Source organism: Nicotiana tomentosiformis, chromosome 6 (genome assembly GCF_000390325.3).
Source record: "Nicotiana tomentosiformis chromosome 6, ASM39032v3, whole genome shotgun sequence".
Lineage (NCBI taxonomy): Eukaryota > Viridiplantae > Streptophyta > Magnoliopsida > Solanales > Solanaceae > Nicotiana > Nicotiana tomentosiformis.
In genome coordinates this window covers 55,471,691-55,498,456 of record NC_090817.1, presented here as the reverse complement: position 1 = coordinate 55,498,456, position 26,766 = coordinate 55,471,691, and the positions used below count along the sequence as shown (strand labels likewise).

The 26,766-nt window shown below is 39.0% G+C and overlaps 1 long non-coding RNA gene across 2 annotated transcripts; it reads left to right on the top strand.

The window, feature by feature from the left end:
- Nucleotides 1–425: 425 nt before the first annotated feature.
- LOC104103340 (uncharacterized) lies at nucleotides 426–19,914 on the top strand. 2 transcript variants are annotated; one of them, XR_011409139.1, is made up of 4 exons: nucleotides 426–733; nucleotides 898–974; nucleotides 1,069–1,154; nucleotides 19,567–19,914. It is a non-coding gene; the product is annotated as an uncharacterized lncRNA (long non-coding RNA). The 2 variants fall into 2 exon arrangements; XR_687887.4 differs by lacking the exon at nucleotides 19,567–19,914 and adding an exon at nucleotides 1,634–2,300 and having other exon boundaries at nucleotides 429–733.
- The last annotated feature ends 6,852 nt before the right edge of the window (nucleotides 19,915–26,766 follow it).

Below are 26,766 nucleotides of genomic sequence, written 5' to 3'. Positions count from 1 at the left end.
AATGCATAAGTCTACTTCGGCACCACGAAACCCCGGATTTTAGGTAATATTTTACGGGGCCTTACATCCTCTCCCGCTTAAGATCATTCGTCCTCGAATGAGGGCCAAAATCTGCCATTAGAAACCAATGTAACTCAGCCGCTATAACACACCAACAGTTCCAACTTTTGACTAACTCCCCAAATATCCAAAATTTTCGCTAGAGTTTTCCTTGTAACTGGGCCTATCCACGTGTCAGAGAATCCCAGAAACCAATCCTAACAACATGTACATGAACCAATGACGTAACATAACATTAAAATAACAACGGCAACAGTGGCCTTACGAGCAGTATATCACAAAAAGGGAACACCCTTACGATCAACTGTACAAATCTATATATAAATATAATGCAGGGGAATTAAAAGCTGATGTGGCACTCTCATATCCCAGCAAATGTATTTATCTAATTTCTTTGTTTTTCATCTTTTCCCTCTAATTTTAATTCAACATAATTAATTATTAAATCTGAATATTAGGTTCAATTACATCCCCTAATAATGGGGAAACAGAGAAGGCAACAGTTTCAAAATTCTCAGAAAATTTTCTAGCCAAAATTTGTATCTGGACATCCAAAAGTCGCCATATGAAACGCACCTTTATTGAAGAAAACAAAAGTGCTCCTTCGTAACAACAATAAAAGCAACAAAAAGAATCGCAGTTGACGTTCCACTCTCCCTCCTACAGCCTACAGGTTAGTAATTCTGATACCCACACTGAAGTTCATTAATTTCTTAAAACTCTAAAGGTAATTATTTTATCATTGTTGAATGTTGATACATATGATGTTTGTTATCTAAATTTTTTGAGTTCGTTTGAATATAATCATTTGTTATATCCTATGTTTGTTGTGGTTAGGGTTTTGATCTACTAAGAACGAGCGGATATATCTGAATATAGGTGGAAGAATCGTTAGCAGAGGCATCTCTCTTTTGGTGAGAACTGAACTAAGTTGTGAATTTTTTTTACTCAATTTAGTTTTTTTCCCTGAATAATTCGGAAAGATGGCTTTTTTTGGGTGAGTTTCAGAACCATTTCTTCAAAAAGTGAAAAGGCACCTTCTCTTGATGATTTTTTCCACGGCTGAGTTTGTTTTCACATCCTCGCAGTCTAAGGTATATACTCCACAAAATTATTAAACTCCTGCTTTTGAAAGTTAAAGTTCTCTCTTGTAATGTTAGGCCCACGTTAATTATCTTTTTCTTTTTATTTATGTCCACTTTATTCGGTGCCCGAAACTCTAATTAGTTGAAGTGTTGACAGCTCATGGGCAGACTTTCATTGTTTGTCACTTGAACAATATGTGTGTGTAAATATTTTAACAAATACGTATTTTTCTTAAGTTACAATCATTGTAAAAAAAAAAATAATAATAATAATAATAATAATTTAGTGGGGGAGATGATATTCTTGTAAAAGATTCTGCTTCTTCTTCTTATCTTACTGATATCCTTATTTTTTGGCTTTAATTCACTGCATTTAATGTGCGTGTCTCTTTAGATGTATGTTTTCAAAAATACCTAATTTTTATTTTTTCCTATATTGGTAATTTTTTGGTCTATAGCACCTAAATGCAACTTCGATCCCGTTGCAGAAATGGATCCCATGCTTAATGTAATCTGCAATATGGATCTAGAATAATCAGTTTTTGCGGTGTTATTCCTGGCTAGAACCAACATAAGACTACACGATCACGGGCACAACGTAGATGATAGGGACTAAACAGCTGCATAATGGGTGAGATGGCTAGAATCCGGAGAGTGCAACTTTAATTTCAAGAAGTTTTGATGAATGATCGTTAAACTATTTCATTTGGAAGTTGAAAAGTGATGCTTAATGTGAGAAAGAGACAACAAGATCAACGGTGAAACAATTGACTTGTAATGTTGCAAGCTTTCTTTTATTGTAGTTGTGTAGATATATTGGAACTCAAATTACTTTGAATCTTAGTATTGAGGACTACAGATTACTATAAGATTGAAAACAATGAAAAGTTTCGGGATGAAATGGAAGGAAAGGAAAGAAAAAGAACATGTGGATGGTTTTTGCTGCTGAAAAATGAGTATTTTTCTTTGTTGCACACACCTTAAAAACTAAAGGCTGCCTTGTGAAATATGGAGTGAGCTATAGTTAGGATATTATTACTCTAGAAAATGTATTCATTGGTTTGTCTTTTTTCTTTTCAAAATTAATTATTTAATTCGATTTCGTTTGATTTCTAATTGTAGAATTGGGAACGTAATCAATACTACATTCTTAAATACCACTTCCAAAGTTCTTTTACATTTCATTCTTTTATAATCCTCTTAATTTATTTCTCTTACCTTCCGCAATTGCATTACAACTTTTCGAATTCGTTATAACTCCTTTTCGTTCTTCCTAGACTCTCTAACTTTATAAGCTCTTATTCATCAACTTAATTGAGATTGATTATTACAAAGGGAAAAAAAGAGGAGGGTTTCAGTTTACACTATATTAATCAACAAGATAATAGCACGTTTATTTGTATAAGAGACATTGATCTTCTCTTATGAAGAGTATGAACTCACTTAACTCTCTATTGAAAGAAAAGAAACGTTGAATACTTATACACATATATATTGGATGGGAAGTTAGATAAAGATACGAACTTTAAGTGTTAATAATAAAAAGGATTAAAACTTAAAGCCTGATCTGTTTGAATCTGTATACTAAAAGAAATTTTTAAAACACTGTTAATATTTGGATATTAAAGAATATTATTTAGGTAAATAATTTAAATTGAGGTCTACCAAAACCGCGCGAAGTGCGGTAAAATCCACTAGTGATACATAATTCATAGAAGGTAAACTCTTAACACTTTCATAGAACACAACTTTATAAATACATGACTATTCAAACAAATGAGGGTATTTCTTGTTCATTTCTTCCTCGGCCTCCCAGGTGGCCTCTTCAACCTGCTGGTTCCGCCATAGTACTTTCACGGAGGCAATCTCTTTGTTTCTTAACTTTTGAACTTGCCTATCAAGAATGGCAACTGGAATTTCTTCATAGGTCAATTCTTCATTAACCTCAATAGTCTCAACCGGAACAATAAGCGACGGATCTCCAACCACCTTCTTTAACGTGGATACATGAAACACCGGGTGCACTAAAGACATCTCTGAAGGTAGTTCTAACTTGCAAGCCACCTTGCCAATCCTCTGAATGATTATGTATGGTCCGACATACCTCGAACTCAATTTCCCCTTCTTACCAAACCGCATTACACATTTCATAGGGGAAACCTTCAAGAATACCCAATCATCTTCTTTGAACTCTAAATCCCTGCAACGCACATCCGAATAGTACTTTTGACGACTCTGAGCAGTTTTTAACCGTACTGTAATGATCGTAACCTTCTCCATAGCCTGATGCACGAGGTCTGGCCCTATCAATTCTGCTTTCCCAATCTCGAACTACCCAATGGGAGATCTACATCTCTTACCATATAAAGACTCGAACGGTGCCATCTGGATACTAGCATGATAACTATTGTTGTAGGCAAATTCTATGAGGGGCAAATGATCATCTCAGCTACCCCTAAAGTCAAGAACACAAGCTCGCAACATATCCTGGAGTGTCTGAATAGTCCGCTTTGCTTTCCCGTCGGTCTGTGGATGGAAAGTTGTACTAAAATTTACCTGAGTACCCAACCCTTGCTGAAATTTCTTCCAAAATTTAGCCGTAAACTATATCCCCGATCTGAGATAATAGAAACTAGAGTGCCATGTAACCTGACGATTTTCTTGATATACAACTGAGCATATTGTTTCGCTGTGTCGGTAGCTTTAACAGGTAAGAAGTGTGCTAGTTTCGTGAGTTGGTCTACAATTACCCATATCGAGTCGAACTTGAGAGGCGTGTGAGGTAGTCCCACTACAAAGTTCATATTGATCATCTCCCACTTCCACATTGGAATTTCTATGTTCTGTGCCAACGCACCAGTCCTTTGGTGTTTGGCCTTCACTTGCTGACAATTTGGACATCTTGCCATAAAGTCCGCTACATTCCTCGTCATATCATTCCACCAGTAGACTTCCTTAAGATCATGGTACATCTTTGTAGAGCTTGGGTGCACGGAATACCTAGAAGTGTGAGCCTCGGTCATGATTCTTTCCCAGAGACCATCCACATTTGGAACACATAGTCGCCCTTGGTACCTTTGTGTACCATCGTCCATGCCAAGAGAAAAGTCCATGGTCTTATGTTTATGAATCCTCTATTTCAATTGTACTAACAATGGGTCGTTGTATTGCTTCTCCTTGACTTCCACCACACGCGACGATTCAGCCCTATTTTGCACAATCACTCTCCTTTACTAGAATCCGCAAGACAAACTCCCAAACTATCCAACCGATGAATCTCCTTGGCCAACGGCTTTTGATATGCCTCCAAGTGAGCCAAACTGCCCGTAGATTTCCAGCTAAGAGCATCTGCTACAATATTAGCCTTCCTCGGATGATACAGAATATCGATGTCGTAATCCTTGAGTAACTCAAGCCATCTTCTCTGCCTCAGATTCAATTCCTTCTGTTTGAAAATGTATTGAATGCTCTTATGGTCCGTGAATATATCCACATGGACCCCATACAGATAATGATGCAAAATTTTCAATGCAAATACCACCGCCGCAAGCTCTAAGTCACGTGTTGGATAGTTCTTTTCATTATTCTTGAGTTGTCTAGAAGCATAAGCTATCACCTTGCTATGTTGCATTAATACACACCCAAGTCCGATTCTTGAAGCATCACAATATACAACAAACCCATATGTACCCTCTGGTAGGGTCAACACCGGTGATATAGTTAATCTTGATTTCAACTCTTGGAAGCTTCTTTCACAAGCATCTGACCATTGGAACTTAATCGCATTCTGCGTCAATTTAGTCAACGGAGAGGCAAGAGTAGAGAACCCCTCCACAAACTTCCTGCAATATCCAGCTAAGCCCAAAAAACTACGAATCTCTATTGGGGTAATAGGTCTAGGCCAATTCTTCATAGCTGCAATCTTCTGAGGATCAACCTCAATCCCTTCTCTGGAGAAGACATGACCCAAGAACGTGACAGATTCAAGCCAAAATTCACATTTCGAAAACTTTGCATACAAATTGTGCTGATATAGGGTCTGTAGAACTGCCCCGAGGTGATCGGCATGGTCCTCTCGACTTCGTGAATATACCAGAATATCGTCAATAAACACTATCACAAAGGAGTCAAGAAAAGGCTTGAAGACTCGATTCATAAGATCCATGAAAGTTGCCGAGGCATTTGTTAGCCCAAAAGACATTATCAGAAATTCAAAGTGCCCATGCCAGGTTCTGAAAGCCGTTCTCGAAATATCCTGCTCCCTGATCTTCAATTGGTGATACCCGGACCTTAAATCAATCTTAGAGAAATACTTAGCACCCTGCAATTGGTCAAACAAATCATCTATCCTTGGAAGTGGGTACTTATTCTTGATCGTGACCTTATTGAGTTGTCGATAGTCAATACACATCCTTAATGACCCATCTTTCTTTCTTACAAAGAGGACCAGTGTGCCCCAAGGCGACACACTTGGTCGGATGAAACCCTTCTCTAACAAATCCTTCAATTGTTCTTTTAGCTCCTTCAATTCTGTTGGTGCAATTCTATAAAGTGGAATAGATATTGATTGCGTGCCCGGCATCACATCAATCCCGAAATCAATCTCTCTGTCTGGTGGGATCCCAGGGAGCTCATCCGGAAAGACCTTCAGAAATTCACTCACAACAGGAACGGACTCAAGTGCAGGTGCCTCAGCATCGGTGTCTGTAACCCGGACCAAATGATAGATACACCCTTTGTTAATCATCTTCGTGGCCTTAAGGTAAGAAATAAACCTATCCTTCGGCACCACGTCATCCCCTTTCCATTCAATCACTGACTCATTTGGAAATTCAAACCTAACGGTCCTGGTTCGTCAATCAAGCTTAGCAAAACATGAATAAAGCCAGTTCATCCCTATTATTACATCAAAATCAGCCACCCCTAATTCTATGAGATCGGCCAGGGTGTCCCGACCACGCACCATGATAACACAATCCCTATTGTCACGCCCCAAAACCAAGGAGCGCGACTGGCACTCAACCGTGTGAACCCAGCCGAGCAAGCCTATTAGATTTTCTTCTACCTAAACTCATTCATGAATAGAGAGAATATATATGTTTTTGTTAATCAACGAATAAAGTGATCATGTCTGCAATACCAATTTCTTACCATCAGTTACTTTATTTTAAAGTCTCAATTCCAAACACATTTTTCATAATCTGAAGTGGAAATAGTAATTCAAGCACAACACACGAGTTTGACTTCCCCAACGCCATTATACAATCTACACTATGTCTACGGAGCCTCTATAGATAAAGATGAGTGCAATGATAATGCCGGCAATAAGGCCTCGGCTATACCTCAAACATAATACAGAAAGAACAAAAGATACATGACCCCGGGATGAAGTGGGGCTCACCAAGTCAGCTGGGAAGAAGGTGTGCTACTATCACTGATCATTATCTCCTGCTGTGGAACCACCTGCATCCATTTAAAAGATGCAGCGCCCCCGGCAAAAAGGACATTAGTACCGTCGAATAGTACTAGTATGAAAACTAAACACTAATTTAAGAATTCAGAAATACAATATGAATATGATGAACTAGTGCAGCAACAGAATAATATAGATAATCGTTTAAACCATGGCAAGCTTATTAAAAGCTATCAATAACATTTATAGGATTTAAGATGAGATCCTCTATAACCATCTTCACACAAAGCGGCCCTGCCGCCTCACCCGATGTATGCAGGTGGAAGTGTACGTACAATACCACAACTCTAATCAAGCGGCCCTGCCGCCTCACCCCAATGTGTGCGGGTGGATGTATAACCACAGTACCAAGAACCTACACAAAGCGGCTATGCCACCTCACCCCAATGTATGCGGGCGAAAATGCATCAACGACACCAATACCAACACAAAGCGGCTATGCCACCTCACCCCAATGTATGCAAGTGGTGGTGCCACAACAATACCAAAACTATACTCAAAGTGGTCATACCGCCTCACCCCAATGTAAGCGGGTGGAGGTGCAGTCCCACAATACCATAATCCCTACACAAAGCGGTAATACCGCCTCACCCCAATATATATGCGGGTGGAGGTGTATCACAATCACAATATCTATACCATAATCTCCAAACAAAGCGGTCATGCCGCCTCACCCCAATGTATGTGGGTGGAGGTGTATTATAATCACAATCTCTACACAACTTGGCATAATAACTTTCACATAAATCACGACTAGAAATTATAACATGTGGATACATAATCCATAGTTTGGGACACATCCTCAATTTATAATGCAATATGATAAGAGCATTTGAAATACGAATTGAACATATATCTTTATCACAAAATATATCGGAATACTCCATTTATAATCAATATCTCGGAACTTACAAGGATATTGGGAATTCCAATTCTTAAAGAAGAGTTTAGCCAACATACCTCACTTGAGCTTCCTTGCGCTCTAAATGTTCCGAAATTCTTAGAAACTTTAATCTATTTTAGAAATATAACAAATTGAACCAAAATTAGGAAGATGATCATGGTTCTAGCTCATTTGAGCATTTTATCAAACACAAGGTGTGCATAAGGTTTCAAGGCCCTTTTATGAAAAATTCCATCATCCCCCAACCCAATATTTACCATGCCTAGTTCAACAATATTCCTACACCCCTTGATATCACATGCATGTAAATAAACAACCCTCATGCCCAGAAATTATCTTGCTAATTATTCAACTCTACACAAAATTCGAAAGTGAGGGTTAGGGTGTAGAATCTTACCTCTAGGATGAAGACCTAGTGAGTTTCCCTTCTTAATCTTCAAAAACTTGGGCAAGAATTGAAGAACAATTATTGAAGAACACCTTCTCACTCTAGGGCACTCTCTCTCACTCTAAAATATCATATTATAGTTCAAAAATGGCCCAAATAGTGTATTTAATAAAATAGGGTCGGGTTTTAAAAACCCAAAAATGGAGCTCCAGAACGGTTCTACGGTCGCATATGCGACCGCATAATGGATATGTGGACCGCATATTGGTTTCATAATTGTTGACAAAAAGGATCAAAAATTTGCCTATGTATGCGGTCACTATGCGGTCCGCATAACTGTTATGCGGTCGCATAATGCACCGCATAATAGTTTTGCGGTCGGATAGTCGACCGCATAGCTGCTTCCAGAATGGCCCTCTCCTGCTCACATTTGCGGCCATTATGCGGACCGTAGAGTGATTATACGATCGCATAATGGACCGCATAAACACGCTTTTCCGCCAAAAATATTCCTTTACTTTTTGGTGCATTGTTCAACCCAAAAAGTCCGAGCCGTAGCGAGCAAGCTCGCCGCAAAGAATTTCTACAATCCTCAAACACGTAAGCCTAGCCCGGCACCATGAAACATTATTTTCTTTGTAAATTTTACCGGGATTTATACTTAAGTACTTCAAAATTTTTCGGGGTGTTACACCTATAAACTCGAGCGGCCACAATAGACTAGCCAATCGGAGTAGATACAGAGAACAGCTCGTGAAGCTGTTCCGATTCTATCCCAAATTCCATAGCAACACAAGGAGTAACATATGACAAAGTTGAACCGCGATCAATAAGAGCATACACAACATGAGATTGGACAGTCAATATACCTGTGACAACATCTGGAGAAGCCTCTAAATCCCGACGCCTCCGCATAGCATAAAATTTGTTGGGTCCTCCCGAACTCTGTGCACCACCCCTAGTTGCACCACGCTCTGCGGGTGCTAGAGTACCTCGAGCTAGAGGAGGTGCTATGGATGTAGTAGCTGCAGAACTAGCTGGTTGTGCCGCACCTCTGCCCATGATCCGGCAGGACGAGCGGCAATCCTATAAATGTGAACCCTGATACCGCACCTGTAGCATATAGGTAGGTCCATGAAGCAGACCCCAAAGTGCATCCTCCCACACATAGGGCATGGGGGCCTCCGCTGCTGCTAGAATCTCCCTCCAGGCTGACCCTGCTGGTGGGGTCCCCTGTTGCCTTGACTTGGCCTGGATGGTTGTGCACTCATCGAAGACTGAGCGAATGACTGAGATGGCCCTGATGGCCCTCCCCTAAATGCCGACCTACCACCACCAGAAGAACCACCCAAGTTGCCAGCGGTCCGGGCCTTACTACTACCCTCATGATCCCTTCTATTTTTTAGTTTATGATCCTCTATAGCTTGAGAAAATGCCACCATCTTCCCATAGTTCATATCAGAATTGAAGGCAGCCGTAGCGGCCTCATTAATAACTAAGGGGCTAAGACCCTGCACAAATCGGTGCACTCTAGCCTCCATAGTGGGCAACATGTGAATAGCATACTGGACAGGCGTGCGAACTCCATATGGTACTCCCACACATTCATGCTACCCTGCTTCAGGCTCTCAAACTCAGTGGCACAGGCCGCCTTAGTCTCGGCAGGCAAGAAATGATCCATAAAGGCATCGGTGAACTCACTCCACCTCGTTGGAGGGCTCCCTACCTCATGGGACTCCTCCCATATCTCAAACCAAGAATAAGCCACCCCTTTCAGGCGGTAGGAGGCCAACTCTACTCCCTCCGTCTTAGTAGCACGCATAACTCGGAGAGTCTTGTGCATCTCATTAATGAAGTCTTGGGGGTCATCCTCAGGATCAGTTACCTGTGAACACTGGAGGATCCAATTGGAGAAACTTGTTCACCCTGGAACTAGTGGAATCCCCTAGCTGACTAGAAGAAGTGGGTGCAACATTTGATCTCTGGGCCTGGGAGGCCACTATCTGAGCCAACATTTGGATGGCTCCCCTAATATCCCCATCAGAAACACCGGGACTGGAAGCTGGAATTGGAGGTGGAACTGGAATATCAGTTGGAGGGACCGTTGCACCTTCAGTATGTGTAGGAACTAGTGCAGTTTGAGCAAGAATAGTAGATTTAGGCGGTGTAGTAATTGAGGGAATATCCTCACCCCTCGGGTGCTCACCCGCATCATCAAATATCGACTCAACTGCCACTCCTAGGGTGACATAGGCTCCTTGGCTAGTTCTTGCCTTCTTCCTAGGCGCCATGTACTGAAATTTAGAGCAAAGCATGAGTTAAAAGAGGAACAATCTTACAATCAGCTTTATCGCATGATCGAAAATATCAAAGAAGGGTATTATTCCTAAATGCCCAAGTAGCCTCCTAATTATAAATGTGATCGACAACACACCGATAAGAAGGACTCTACTAGACACGGCTCCGAGACATCCTAGGACACTTTAAAACCTTAGGCTCCAATACCAAGTTTGTCACGCCCCGACCTCGGGGAGCGCGACCGGCGCTCAACCGAGATACCCCAGCCGAGCAAGCCTGTACAATACCTTCTACCCAACTCGCCCATGAATAAAGAGAAGATACACTTATATCATTAATTAAACATCAAGAGGTCATGTGAATAACACCACTTCACTTAAATTAGTTACGTCTTTAACAAATCTCCAAAACAGTATACTGTACAATCATAGTTAAAGTGGAGCAGATGATACGATTACAACATTTTTAGTTTAACCTTCCCAAAAATAGATACAACTTACACTATGTCTACGGAGCCTCTAATAAAAACAAAAGAGTGTTATGACAGTGTCGACAACAAGGCCCCGGCTATATCTCAAAACACTATGTACATGGAACAAGAGATACAGGACCCCGGAATGAAGTGGGGCTCACCAAGTCAGTTGAGGAGAGGGTGTGCTGCTATCACTGATCAATACCGCCTGCTATGGAACCACCTTCATCCATTAAAGATGCAGGGCCCCGGACAAAAGGGACGTTAGTATATGTCGAATAGTACTAGTACGAAAACCAAACACCTATGCAAGGACTTGGAAATACAACATGAATATGATGAATCATAGTAACAATAAAAGGCTTAGTTAGCCGTTAAAGACATAGCAAATTTATTAAGAGATTTCAATAACATTTATAAATTCATAAGTCGGGGATCCTCTACAATTACCTTTACACAAAGCGGCCTTGCCGCCTCACCCCAACGTATGAGGGTGGAGGTGCAATCACAATACCAGAAAATCTATACAAAGTGACCCTACCGCCTCACCCCAATGTATGCGGGTGGAGGTGCATTTACCATGCCACAAATACTACACGAAGCGGCCCTGCCGCCTCACCCCGATGTATGCAGGTGGAGGTGTATTCATACCACAACTCTACATAAAGAAGCCCTACCGCCTCACCCTAATGTATGCTGGTGGAGGTGTATTCACAATGCCACCCTTCGGATTTCCAAAACGATAATAGTTTGTACAAGAGAGTTCCCTTTTAAGTCAACCATTTGGCACCTTTGGCCTTAGCAAGTGTAAGTTCACAAGGTCTCATCATATGAGAAGTAAGTGTTTAATCATATTGATTTCATACAAGATCTTCTCCCAAAAGTGGGTATAACATAATTAAGACAATAATAGAGAATCATTAACACGTTATGCCAATCCGGAATCAATTTTTCTAGTTTGAATACCCCACATCAATAGTGTTTCAAGTTCGACTACACATGATAGAATTTTACAAGGATTCGGGAATTCCAATACTAGAAGAAAAGTTTAGCCTTCATACCTCGCTTTGAGATTTCCTTAAATTACTACAATATTCCGAAAATCCTAGAAACTTAAATCTATTTTGAGACATAACAAAATTGAACATAAATTAGGAAGATATTCATGATTTCAGCTCATTTGAGCATTTTATCAAACACTAGATGTGCAAATTTGATTACAAGGTTCTACCACAAGATTTCCTTCACTCCACAACCCAATCTTTACCTATTTGAGCTCAACAATCTTCCCCCAAACCTTATTGGTACATGCATGTATAAATAATACTCTTACACCCAAGAATCACACTCTCCATTTACCCAACTTCTACCCAAATTCGAAATTGGAGAATTGGGGGAAGAAATTCTTACCATTTAGAAATCCTAGCAAGTTCCTCTTGATGAAATTCCAAGGCTTGATCCAAGTTGAGTAGTGAAATCCTTGAATCCTCCCCTTTGTCTCTCTAAAATATCAAATTTCTCTTTCAAAACGAGCCCTAAGGGCTTTTAATCAAAATAGGGTAGGGTAAAATAATTAGAAAAATGAAGCCTCGACACAGATCTGTGGTCACATATGCGACCTGTCACGACCCAAATCGGAGGACCGCGATGGGCACCCGGTGCCTTACTCAATCGAGTACCAATGTAACATATCTTTCTTAACACACCATCATAGGTAAATGGTCCGGAAGGTACATCATGAGATAACTGGAATAAAACATAAGGAAATACTAGACATAGGATGACCCAACATGATATAGAAACTTATACACGTGACATATGGGCCAATAAGGCCGACATGATCATTTGTACACTCAAAATATAGGCCGATAAAGCCATACAAGTATTCATATACATGACATCTATCTACAAGCCTCTAAGAGTACATAAACGTCATAAAAATCGGAACAGGGTCCCGCCATACCAATCAATACATGTCCAAATCATACTGACCAAATAGGCAATTTTGTAGCAAGTGGAGTGCACCAACACCTTCCGCTGAGCTGATAGCCTACTAGGAGGACTGTCAACCTGTCTATCGAGACCTATGGGCATGAAACGCAGCGTCCCCAGGCAAAAGGGACGTCAGTACAAATAAAGTACCGAGTATGTAAGGCATGAAAGAAACATGGTGTAAAGAACTCAACATGTAAGTCTGAATATCTCTATGAATCGTGAAACATTTATAATGCCATGCATATGCATGTAAATTCCATACCATGCATAGGTATATGAGTATATAACATCATCAAGCCTCTGTGGGCATCCCATCATATCATCTCAACCTCTGTGGGCGAAATCATCAACATCTACCATCTGATCAGGTGGTGGTGCGTATATAATGTCGTAACCTTTCTCCATATCCCATATACATATAATATACGCGTATATAATGCCATCTGGTCATGGGTCAATGTACATGTATAAATGAATGCAATGCATAATGAAGTAAGTCAATAAGATCTCTCGGATACACTTTATCAACTTACGTATTTTTCTAAGATCCGTGAACAGATAATATAATAATAGGACACATGGGGAATCAAGAACATAGGCACTCCTAGTACTTCTATGAATAGAGCCATTTATGAAAGTTGTGCGTTTTCGTTTGCTCGTTTCGTTTGTATCATATGGATCATGCCAAAAGTAAAGAAGGGATAACCTTAACATATCTTACTTGATGAATTTATCAAACACTTTTACTTGAGCTTGCCAAGAATAATTTTTGCTCTTTCTAAATCTTTGAACAAGAACCAAGCACTCCTTATGATCATGGCATATTTCATGTTGTTGAACATATGGAGTATTATGTGTGTACATTTTTGCTATGTTTCTAAAGTAAGAGAATTGTCATGACCCAAACCGATAGGCCGCGATGGATGCCCGAGTCCTACCTGTCGCACACTCCTGAGCATGCGTATAAGATATAAACATGAATAACATCTGCTGAATTTTGAGAATAACATACATGAGGAAAATCTTCCCAAAAGACTTATGTACATATACGTGCAGAATACGTAGGGCGAGCCGACAAGGCTGCTATAGACAACTATATACCTCAAAACTGGAAGTCGGCAAGGCCACATACTATCCAACTACACATACTGTCTACAGACCTCTATTAGAATATACAACTATACAAGGACGGGACTGGGCCCCGTCATACCCATATATATATATGCAAACATATCATACCAAAGTCAAAAGCAGCTCTGGATCAAATGGATCATACCAACTCTCGCTGATCAAGGTTCCTAAGGAGGGGGGGCCATCAACTTGTTTACCTGCACCTGCGAGCATGAAACGCAGGCCCCGGGAAATAAGGCATCAGTACGAATAATGTACTGAGTATGTAAGGCATAAAAATTAGTACATAATAGACATAGATGAAACATAGAATAAATGATTCCGCCTGTAAGTCTAAATCACTTTGTAAATCCTGAAATATTTATAATGTCATGTACGTGCGTACAAATGTCGTGTCATGCATGGGTATAGGTGTACATAACATCATCAAGCCTCTGAGGGCATCCCATTATATTGTCTCGGCCACTGTGGGCAAAATCATCAACATATACCAGCTGATCGGGTGGTGGTGCGTATATAACGCCGTAACCTTTTCCCATATCCCATATACATATATATACGCGTATATAACGCCATCTGTTCATGGGTCAATATACATGTATAAATGCATGAAATGCATAAAAAATACGTTAATAAGATTTCTCGGAATGTCATAAAAATAATATGCATGTCGGATAAACTTTATCAAATACGTATTTTTCTGAGACCCATGAACAGAAGATATAATAATAATTCACATGGGGAATCAAGAATATAGACACTCCTAGTATTTCTATGAATAGAGTCATTTATGGAAGTTGTGCATTTGCTCGTTTCGTTCGTGTCATATAGATCTTGCAAAAAAGAAAGAAGGGATAATCTTAACATACCTGAGTCGATTCTCTTGACAATCTTCTAACACACGTTAATTGCGACAAAATACGGAACAAGTCGTATGAAAAGCTCGAAGCAATAACGTTGCTATGCAAAGATAATCTTGGTTGAAACTTTTCCTTCAGTGATTAGCAGTAACGTTTCTATGCAAGGAAGTCTTGGTTGAAGCTCTTATCTTGCTTATGTGACTTGCGTTTGTGACTTATGTTTGTATCATAAAAACATTTACATTTGAATGCATATAAGAATGGCTTTGTGACTTATGTTTCTTAAGAATGGATATGACTCACGTTATATGTGTCTTTCCTTTATTAAATGGAAATGACTCACATTCTTAAGACTTGCCACATAACATAGTGACTTAAGAGTCACAATTCTTGGATTGGTTTCCTGCCACGTGGGGAATGTTTTGTCTTTACCACATTCTTTAATTAATCACCCACAAGTCCTTAATTACTCAATAATTAACTAATTACCCACATAATTAAGAATTATCTCAACTTACTTAAAATACTACTCACTTTTAACATACCTTATACACCTTACTATTATGGTCATGTAGTACCTTGTATGGCAGTAGTCCATAAATATCGGGTATTATAGCTCGGACCATATTTTATCCCAAATCGACAACCTTCAACGAAACTCATTTCCTTTGATTCGTTTACCCTTTAGCCTTCACGGCACTTACTTATCACTTGTTATAAATAGCATAAATGCGTGTAACCTCAAGATAATCTCATCCTTCCCCCCTTAGAAACATTTGTCCTCGAATGTTTAACTCCCCGGGATCTATATAAACTTTGGCAGAGTCGCCTTTGTAACAATACTACTATCAACTCTTCCCATAGAAACTCAATAATTTAATGCCACATAGGACCACAATCATCAATAACGACAATGGCCTTACACGACCCATGACAATAACTAACACAAGAATCCATGTGCGTGCCTTAAGGTTGTGATGTCTCAGTTGGACCCTTCTCTGGAAGAGGAAATAAGTGAGGATATCTAGACTTCATGTATTCTTCGGCCTCCCAAGTCATTTCTTCCACATTGTTGTTTCTCCAAAGTACTTTCACTGAAGCTACGTCTTTAGTCCTCAATCTCCGAACCTGTCTATCTAGTATAGCAATGGGAGTTTCCTCATATGATAGATGTTCTGTGACCTGGACATCGTCAACCGACACGATTCTGGAAGGATCTCTGATACATTTACGGAGCATAGACACATGAAAAATTGGATGTACAGACTCCAAGTCCGAAGGCAAGTCTAACTCATATGCTACCTGGCCTACCTTGCGTATGATCCTATATGGTCCAACATACCGAGGGCTAGATTTTCCTTTCTTACCTAACCTCATGACACCTTTCATCGGTGATACCTTTAGGAATACCCAGTCATCAACCTGAAACTCCAAGTCTCACCGTCGATTATCCGCATAAGACTTCTGACGGCTTTGAGCTGCTAATATCCTTTCCTATATAAGCTTAATTTTCTGGATTGCATGTTGTACCAATTTTGGTCCTACTAACATAGTTTTCCCAACATCGAACCACCCTATAGGCGACCTACACTTTCGTCCATAAAGAGCTTCGTATGGAGCCATCTGAATACTGGAATGATAGCTATTATTATACGTGAACTCAATAAGTGACAGATGATTATCCCAGCTACCCTTGAAGTCTATCACACAAGCCCGTAGCATATCCTCAAGTGTCTGAATAGTACGCTCAGCCTGTCCGTCTGTCTGGGATGAAATGTTGTGCTAAGACTTACCTGAGTCCCCAATCCTTTTTGGAAGGACCTCCAGAAGTTAGCTGTAAATTGAGCTCCTCTATCCGAGATAATAGATACAGGGACACCATGCAGTCATACTATCTCCTTAATATAAAGCCTTGCATAATCCTCTGCGGAATATGTAGTCCTAACGGGCAGAAAATGGGCTAATTTTGTAAGCCTATCAACAATCACCCATATAGAATCGAACTTACGCTGGGCACGAGGTAATCCTACGATGAAATCCATATTTATTATTTCCCATTTCCAATTCGGAATATCCATAGCCTACAATAATCCGCCGGGTTTTTGATGCTCAATCTTGACCTGCTGACAGTTAGGGCACTGAGCAACAAACTCCGTTATATCCTTTTTCATTTCGTCCCACCAATATACTTCCCTGATATCATGATACATCTTTGTTGCTCCTGAATGGATAGAATAACGAGAATAGTGAGTTTATCCCATAATTTGTCGGCGCATACCTGTAACATTAGGGACACATAATCGTCCTCGATATCTGAGGACCCCATCTTTTGTAATATCAAATGGTATCTTCTCCTTCTGAGGGGTCGTATCCCTATAATGAAATAACACCGGATCCTCGTACTGGCGTTCCTTCACTTCAGTTACTAAAGAGGATGTTGCCGTGTCCTGAATAGTAATTCCGATATCACCTGAATCCAATAATTGAACTCCAAGACTGGCTAGCTGATGAATCTCATGGGCTATTCCCCTCTTCTCTGGCTGTAAATATGACAGGCTACTCATAGATCTACGGCTGAGGGCATCGGCTACTACGTTCGCCTTCCCCAGATGGTATAAAATATCAATGTCATAGTCTTTAAGTAGCTCCAACTATCTCCTTTGACATAAATTCAATTCCTTTTGCTTGAAGATATATTGGAGGCTCTTATGATCCCTATAGATATCAATATGAATGGCATACAAGTAATGCCCCTACATCTTTAGTGCATGAATTACTGCGGCTAACTCTAAATCGTGGGTCGGGTAATTCTTCTCGTGCTTTCTTAGTTGCCTAGAAGCATAAGCTACAGCCTTACCATGCTGCATCAGTACACAACCCAATCCAACGCCTGAAGTATCACAATAGATAACATAACCATTGGTCCCTTCTGGGAGCGTTAGAACCGGTGCTGAAGTTAATCTGTCCTTCAATGCCTGGAAACTCCGTTCACATGCATCAGTCCATTGAAACTTTGCTCCCTTCTGAGTTAACTTTGTCAAAGGTGCTGAAAGAGAAGAAAATTGTTACATCCCGTACTTTTCTACAGAGGATTTGTGACCATAAGACCCCGTAAGTTTACAACTTTGATACCATTATGTAAGGACCCGTAAAAATTTAAACCAAAAACTCAGAGTTTCGTGGTGCCAAGGTAGATTCATGCGTTATTATAGTAGAAATTCTTCGCGGCGAGCTTGCTAGCCGTGGTTTGGACTTTTTGGATTGAACAGTACCCTACGGACTTAGAGGAAAATATTTCGCATAAGAACGCTTTTATGCGGCCCATTATGCGGCCGCATAATCACTCTACGGACCGCATAATGGCCACAGAGTGAAGCAGTACGTTGGCCAATTTGAGGTCAGTTTTGCGGTCGATTATGCGACCGCATAATCGATATGGGGACCGCATATCGGTTGCATAATCCTTCTTGGGTTTTTGCGGAGGGAGTTCTGCGGTGCATTATGCGACCACAGAATGAGTATGCGGACCGCATACTGGTCGCATACCTGGGCCGAAAGTTCAGGCCCCTGAGGGCCATTTCTGCGGTCACTTTGCGGATCGCATAACCATTATGCGGTCGCATATGCGACCGCAGACCTGTGTCGGGGCACCCATTTTCTTAATTTGAAACCCGACCCCCATTCCGTTAAAACACCCATTTAGTCTATTTTGAGCTCATTTTCTGATACTATAGAGTGAGAGTGGGAGCCTTAGAGTGAGAAAGTAATCCTCATCAATTATTCTTCAATTCTTGCTTGAAACTTTGAAATTTATCAAGGAAAGCAACCTAGGCCTCCATCTTAGAGGTAAGAATCTATACCCTAGCCCTAAATTTTAAAACTTATACTGAAAATGAGTAATTAATAAGATGGTCCATGGGTATGAGGGTTGTTCATCTTGCATGCATGTGATAAAGAGTGTGGAAAAAATAAAAAGTGAACTAGAACCATGAATATTTTCCTAATTTTTGGTTCAATTTGTATATTGCAAAAATAGATTGAGGTTGCTAAGGGTTCCGGATAATTGTAGAGTCTAAAGAAGCACAATTGAGGTATGTATGACTAACTCTCTTCTTCCTAGAATCGAACTCCTGGTGTCCGAATAATGGGTGTAAGTTCCAACTTGATCATACTAGAATTGTTTACCTTAGTGTGTTGGATTGAAAGATTCATGTTCCCTAATTGTTTTAGATGGTTACCATGTCATCATTCTATTTGAACGAAATCATGATTTTTCAAGCTCATTCCCTTATGTGTGAAATGCCTTATGTGATGGTACTTATCAACATGAATGATGATGTTATTTGAACGAATACAAAGGGAAAGACTTGAATTGTAAAATGTTCCCAAGTGCCAAGAACTACTTAATAAATGAGGTTGTTTGTACCATGTAACGAAATATGGGAAAGAGTTGTGAATTGAGTGAACAATTGAAAGAGGTTATGTCTCAAGTGAGATGGCTTAGCCGATAGGGCCGAGATCTGACGCCATGCTGTACACATAGTGGCATTTGTGTTGGAATCATTGATTTACAATGTGGATATGGATATGTCTCACTTGAGATGGCTTAGCCGGTCGGGCCGAGATCGGACTCTGTGTAAAAACACGGTGGCATTGTGAGTTTTGGCTTTGGCACTAAAGATTATTAACCTAAAAAGATGGAAAGATTGAATAGGAAACTATGTGATCCTTACTTGGTGTTTCTTTATATTTCTGTGAAGTACTTATTGATTATTATCACTGCCTTGTCTTTATTTCACTGTTCATTCTACTAAGATTGGTGTTTGCCTTACATACTAGTACTATTCGACAGTACTAACGTCCTTTTTGCCGGGGGCGCTACATCTTTAAATGGATGTAGGTGGTTCCATCACAGATAGTGTCGATCGCAGATAGTGGTGCTTATTTTCTCTCCTCACAGCAGTCTTGGTGAGCCCCATTTCTCCCAGGGGTCATGTAGTCCTTCTTTTGTATAAGTTTTCATATTTTGAGGTATAGCCGGGGCCTTGTTGCCGGCATTGTCATATTGCTCTTTTGTATCTCTAGAGACTCCGTAGACGTTTATGTGGGTCATGTATGTGTGTTGGGGTGGTCGTTGGATCAAGTTGTATTTTGGAAACTCAACTATGGCATAAGGTACCTATATAAGAAAAAATGAACTAGCAACGTTTATATATTTATATAATTTATCTCTCCCTTGTTTTACAAATGGTGATGCGGTCCTTTTTTGGATTATTAATGAGTCGGGTAGGAAAGGTTTAATAGGCTTGCTCGACCGGGTTCACTCGGTTGAGCGTCGATCGCGCTCCCCGAGGTTGGGGCGTGACACGTTAGATACATTTTGATATGGTTGGTATTTATTTTGAGTGGAACATTTATTGTAGAAAAATATTTAAAAAGTATGATTTTATATAGTTATTAATATTTTTAGATATGGTAAATTATACACATAATATAAGAAAGTTTATCAGATTTTCTTTATTGTAAAAATAAAAATTATTTTCTCACAAGAAAAGAAGGTTTTCTTTTTACCATTTTAAGAATTAAGCATACGAGAATTTTTACTCTTTATATGAGATTAGAAAAATTAGAAGTTGAGAAAATATATGTATTTTTACATGGATATTTTAATGAAATAATAGTGTATGTATTTATTTGTATGGTACCACATGACCATGATAGTAAATTATATAATGTGTATTAAAAGTAAGTAGTATTTTAAGTAATTTGAGATAGTTCTTAATTATGTGGGTAATTGATTAATTATTGGATAATTAATTAAAAAGTAGGATAAGATTTAACCCCCCTAACGTGGCAATCATCCTTTACACTTAAATGACTAAGCATTAAAGATTGTAAGGTGTCACACTTTGAGAAAGAAGTGAGACACCAAGCTTAATTGTGGGGCCACCCAAAAAGAGTTGAATAATAACTACAATGTCTTATGAAAGAATTCTCACAAACACTTTCCATAACTTCATTAACGTAATTTCTCTTAAAGCTTTTGTTAGGAATGACAATCTTAATCTCTTCAAAGTTCAACAAAACTTTCCATACCTTTTAACGTCATTTTCAGAAGAGCTTAATTCAAGCTTCTCAAAGTTACTTAAGGAGAGGTTTCGGTCAAGATAGTCTTTGCATAAGCAACGAGCTTTTCATACAACGTGTTTCGTATTTTTTCGCAATTAACATGTTTTAGAGGAGTGTCAAGAGAATCGACTCAGGTATGTTGAGGCTATCCCTTCTTTCTTTTGGCATGATCCAAGTAACGATACGTAAACGTAATGCTATTCCATAAGTGATTCTACTCTTAGCAGTTAAGGATGCCTATGTTATTCATTCGAGTAAAGTGATATTCAAGCATGTCTACGTATGTCCCTAGTCCCTATTGAGGTATATGACAGAGAACTTGTGTTACAAATATATGTGTTGGGATTTGTTTATAAAGATAGTTTTTATAGTTTAACTAAACATGCAGTCATTATATGCATATAATGAACAAATATAGCATGATTATTTGTAATATTAGACTTACACTATTGTGTTATTACATCATATTTAATAGCAGAGTAGTCATATTATGATCAATAATTGATTGTAGAAACATATTAATACTATAGTTTGCGGTTGTTTGTGACAAGTTACACTTGAAAATTGATTATGAACTATAACATAATGAATTATAATATAGTATATATTGTTACAACACAAAATGTTATAAAATATCAATTTGATTATAATATATCGTTAGATTATTGTAGATTTATTTTGAAGTAATGATTCATGCATAATAAAGGTTTATAATGCATGTTTATTTTGTTGTATAGGTAGTTTGACATTGTGATATGTATGATTGTATAAATACTATGATGAAATTCATTCAACTTAATGTAAGACAATTACCACATATTGTCATGACTGATAATTGCACTGTTAACAATGGCTATCTTGACAACTTTTGGGGTACTAACATAAAAGATATACGATTGTGTATATAGTTTAATATAGTATAATTATAATATGTTAAGGCTGTATGATATTGATAGAATAAAGTGTTTTGTGGTGTAGTTTTAGATAATTGATTTTGATTAATTATGATAGTAGATAATGACGTGTAATAAGTAATAGAATTAATGTTATGTAATAAATATGATTAAACTGTTGAATGAAGTTGTGTATGATATATGATAGAGAAGTTATTGTTTATAATATAGTGATACATGTACATGCATCTTCATGTATTTACCACCGTGCTACAGCCGGTCAGACAGTTACCACCGGTTGGGCAGTTATGTATTATTATTTACCGCCGGTTGGGCAGACATGCATATTCATTTACCACCGAGCTACGGCCGGTTGGGCAGTTATATATTTACCACCGAGCTACAACCGGTCGGGCAGTTACCACTGATCAGTTGGGCAGTCATACATCATACGATATAGATAATAGTCTCAAAGAGAAGTATTGTATATATGTAAGTATAATAAGTATGCATATACGGTGGTACTTCAGAGATTCAGGTTGATTCTTATATGTTTTTAATTAATGTTGACTTATTGTTATGTTTCAGTTCTGCCTTACAAACTCAGTACATTATTCGTACTGGTGTTCTTTTGTTGGGGACGCTTCATTCATGCATGCAGGCATAGATAAGTTTGACGAACCCTCATAGTAGACGGGATTGGCATTCAGCAAAGGATCGGTAAGACTCCACCTCATTTGGAGTGCAGCCGAGTCTATGAGTCATCGTGTCAGAGTTTTGCTAAAGACTTATGGGTAGGCCGGTACCCTGTCCCATTTGATGTCAAATAATCCTAGAGGCTTTGTAGACAGAGGTTCATTTTGTACAGTATGTCATAGGCCCTGACGACCCATATGTATTCATGTTTTAAGAAAAATGGTTCAGTGATACAATGTTGCCCACTTATAGATATACATTATGAGTTGTGGCCATGTTGGCCCATGATAGTTACAGAAGAAAAATAAATGAGTTACACAGTGGTTTGCTAGGGCCATCACGGTACCGGGTGCCAGCCACGCCTCCCCAAGTTTGGGGCGTGACAAAGTGGTATCAGAGCGGGTCGTGTCCTAGGGAGTCTACAAAGCTGTGCCTAGTAGAGTCTCACTTATGGATGTGTTGCGCGCCACATTTATAATTGAGAGGCTTTAAGGCATTTAGGAAATGTTACCCTTCTTTTGTTTCCAGATCGTGCCATAGAGCTGAGTCGTAAGAAGTCAGTATGAAACTTTCGCGAGATTTTGTATGCACCAGAGGTGCAGGTATTACAGTAGAGAACTAATGCGTAATGTGGAAAGAAGGTTATGAAAGAAACAGCAGATACGATGCGAGATTGAAAAGTAAGTAAGGTAAAGTAAAGGTGAAGAAGGTTCGAGATACTCAACTACAAAAGGTTGTGAATAGTCGAGACTTCAGATATAGTTTGGGTTTTAGTTTAATTTACAGAGGAGACCCTAGTGAAAATTTTGTAAATCTCTAAGAGTTAACATTCGAGGACGAATGTTCTAAAGGGGGGAAGGATGTTACATCCCGTACTTTTTTTATAGAGGATTTGTGACCATAAGACCCTGTCACGACCCAAAAATCCTAACCTGTCATGATGGCGCCTATCTCAGTATTAGGCAAGCCGACAACATCAATAACCCACGATTTCCTTTAAATTTAAAAATGTAACGTTTAATACAATACCAAAAATCTAGCAATTTCTGAAACAACACTCCCAAAACCTGTTGTCACTGAGTACATGAGCATCTAATATGAGTACAAGTCTGGCAAATACGGTCTATAATAGTTTGAGACCAAATACAGTATACAAGGATAGAGAGAAGGAGAGACAAGTTTTGCGAAACACGGCAGCTACCTCAAAATCTCCTGAAAATTAACTGCGTGAAATGATCAACACCCGCTATGTCCGGGAACACCTGGATCTGCACACGAAGTGCAGGGTGTAGTATGAGTACAACCAACTCAGCAAGTAACAAAAATAACTAAGGAACTGAAGATAATGAAGAGCTACACAGTTATAGTTCACTTTCAGTAATCCCAGCAAAGAATAGACATGCTTTCAAATCCGGCAGTCTAAGTCAAATCAATTTTATACAGTTCAATTTCAAGTAATCCGGATATAAATTCTTTCAGATATTTTACAACAATGACAGATAGCAACCAAGTACAATAACAAATGCAAAGCAAGTACAGCCTCTCAGGCAACAGTCACTTAGCTCATCACAACAGCTCAACCACTCGGCTCTCAGCCTCAGCACTCACACTCAATGGGTACCCGTGCTCACTGGGGTGTGTATAGACTCCGGAGGGGCTCCTACAACCCAAGCGCCATAATCTGCACGGACAACTCACGTGCTATAATATCCTGCACGGATAACTCACGTGCCATAATATCCTTACCTCACCGACAGGCCCTCGGCCTTACTCAGTCCTCAACCTCTCAAGTCTCTCGGGCTCTCAGAAATCAAAAGATCATCCCAAACAAAGATAACATAGTATATCAACAAATATCCGGAATGACTGAGTTATAATACGCAAGAAAATCATGATTGAGTACAAGATAATAATTAGCAAATAATTCAATAAGTACGCGACCTCTGTGGGTCCCAACAGTACTATCACATAGCCTAAGCATGATTTTTAATCATGATTTACAGTCACATTTCTTCAACACAAAGAGAGCTTATAGCTAACAACAGGTTATTCAACTTTACAATTTCACGGGACGGACCAAGTCACAATCCCTTCGGTGCATGCCCACACGCCTGTCACCTAGCATGTGCGTCACCTCCAAAATAATCGCATGACATAAAATCCGGGGTCTCATACCCTCGGGACCAGATTTATAACTGTTACTTACCTCAACCCGTGTAATTATTTATTCCGCTATGTCCTTTCTACGAGAATTGGTCTCCGAAAGCCTCGTATCTAGCCACAATTAATTCGAATAAGTCAATACAAATTATTGTAATTAATTCCATAAGGAAATACTAATTTTTCTAATAAAATCTGAAATTAACTCAAAAATCGCCCATAGGGCCCACGTATCAGAATCTGACAAAAGTTACAGAATATGAACGCCCATCCAACCACGAGTCCAACCATATAAATTTCACCAAAATCCGACACCAACTCAACCCTCAAATCTTCAATTAAAGTCTATGAAGATTTCTACCATTTTCAACTCACTCCTTACCCATTTGAACTTAACAATCTTTCCACAATCTTATTGGTATGTATATATGATACTCCACACCCAAGAATCATACTATTAATCACCCATCTTTACTCCAAATCCGAAATTGAATAATTAGAGAAAGAAATTCTTACCTCTTTGAAGCCCTAGCAAGATCCTTGTGAAATCTTCAAACCTTAAACAAGAATTGATGGATAAATCACTAAGTCTTCACTTTCTCTCTCTAAAATGCTCTCACCTCTCTCTAAAATATCAGATTTTGACTCAAAAATGAGCTTCAATGGCTATAAATCAAAGTTGGGTCGGGTCAAAAATTAGAAAGAATGGAAGCTCTGATGCAGTTATGCGGTCGCATATGCGATCGCATAACAGGTATGCGGTCCGCATACCAACCGCATAAATTGACATCCAAAGCTGGGCGTTACTAACCTGTTCTGCGGTCATTATGCGGTCCGCATACTTGTTCTGCGGTCGCATAATGGACCGCAAAACAAGTCTGCAGTCGCATAGTGCACCGCAGATTTTTCTCAAATCTTGCCCTCCTCCTGCTCCACTTTGCGACCATTATGCGGTCCGCAGAGTGATTCTGCGACCGCATAGTGGTCGCAGAAATGACAATTTTCTGACAAAAGTTTTCTTTACACTTCGGTGCATTGTTCAACCCAAAAAGTCGGAGCCTAATCTCTGTACTAATTGATCTACCTCGGCACCACCAAACCTTAATTTTCTTAGCAAAATTTATCTGAGGTCGTTACACATAAGTTAACATCCGGTCAACCTTTTCAACTTAAATTCTAAACCTTGGAACTAAGCGCTCCAAATCATTTCAAAACCTCACCGAACCTAAACCAATTACCCCGACAAGCCAAATAATAACAGTAATTCACAATTTGAGCAGTAAATGGGGGAACGGGATTGCAATAGTCAAAACGACCGACCGGGTCGTTACAGACCCCGTAAGTTTACAACTTTGATACCGTTAGATACATTTTGATATGGTATTTATTTTGAGTGGAACATTTATTGTAGAAAAATATTTAAAAAGTATGATTTTATATAGTTATTAATATTTTCGGATATGGTAAATTATACACATAATATAAGAAAGTTTATGTGATTTTCTTTATTGTAAAAATAGAAATTATTTTCTCACAAGAAAAGAAGGCTATCTTTTTACCATTTTAAGAATTAAGCATACGAGAATTTTTACTCTTTATATGAGATTAGGAAAATTAGAAGTTGAGAAAATATATGTATTTTTACATGGATATTTTAATAAAATAATAGTGTATGTATTTATTTGTATAGTACCACATGACCATGATAGTAAGTTATATAATATGTATTAAAAGTGAGTAGTATTTTAAGTAATTTGAGATAGTTCTTAATTATGTGGGTAACTGATTAATTATTGGATAATTAATTAAAAAGTGGGATAAGATTTAACCCCCCCAACGTGGCAATCATCCTTTACACTTAAATGACTAAGCATTAAAGATTGTAAGGTGTCACACTTTGAGAAAGAAGTGTGACACCAAGCTTAATTGTGGGGCCACCTAAAAAGAGTTGAATAATAACTACAATGTCTTATGAAAGAATTCTCACAAACACTTTCCATAACTTCATTAACGTAATTTCTCTTAACGCTTCTATTAGGAATGACAATCTTAATCTCTTCAAAGTTCAACAAAACTTTCCAAACCTTTTAACATCATTTTCTGAAGAGCTTAATTCAAGCTTCTCATAGTTACTTAAGGAGAGGTTACGGCCAAGATAGTCTTTGCATAAGCAACGAGCTTTTCATACAACGTGTTCTGTGTTTTGTCGCAATTAACATGTG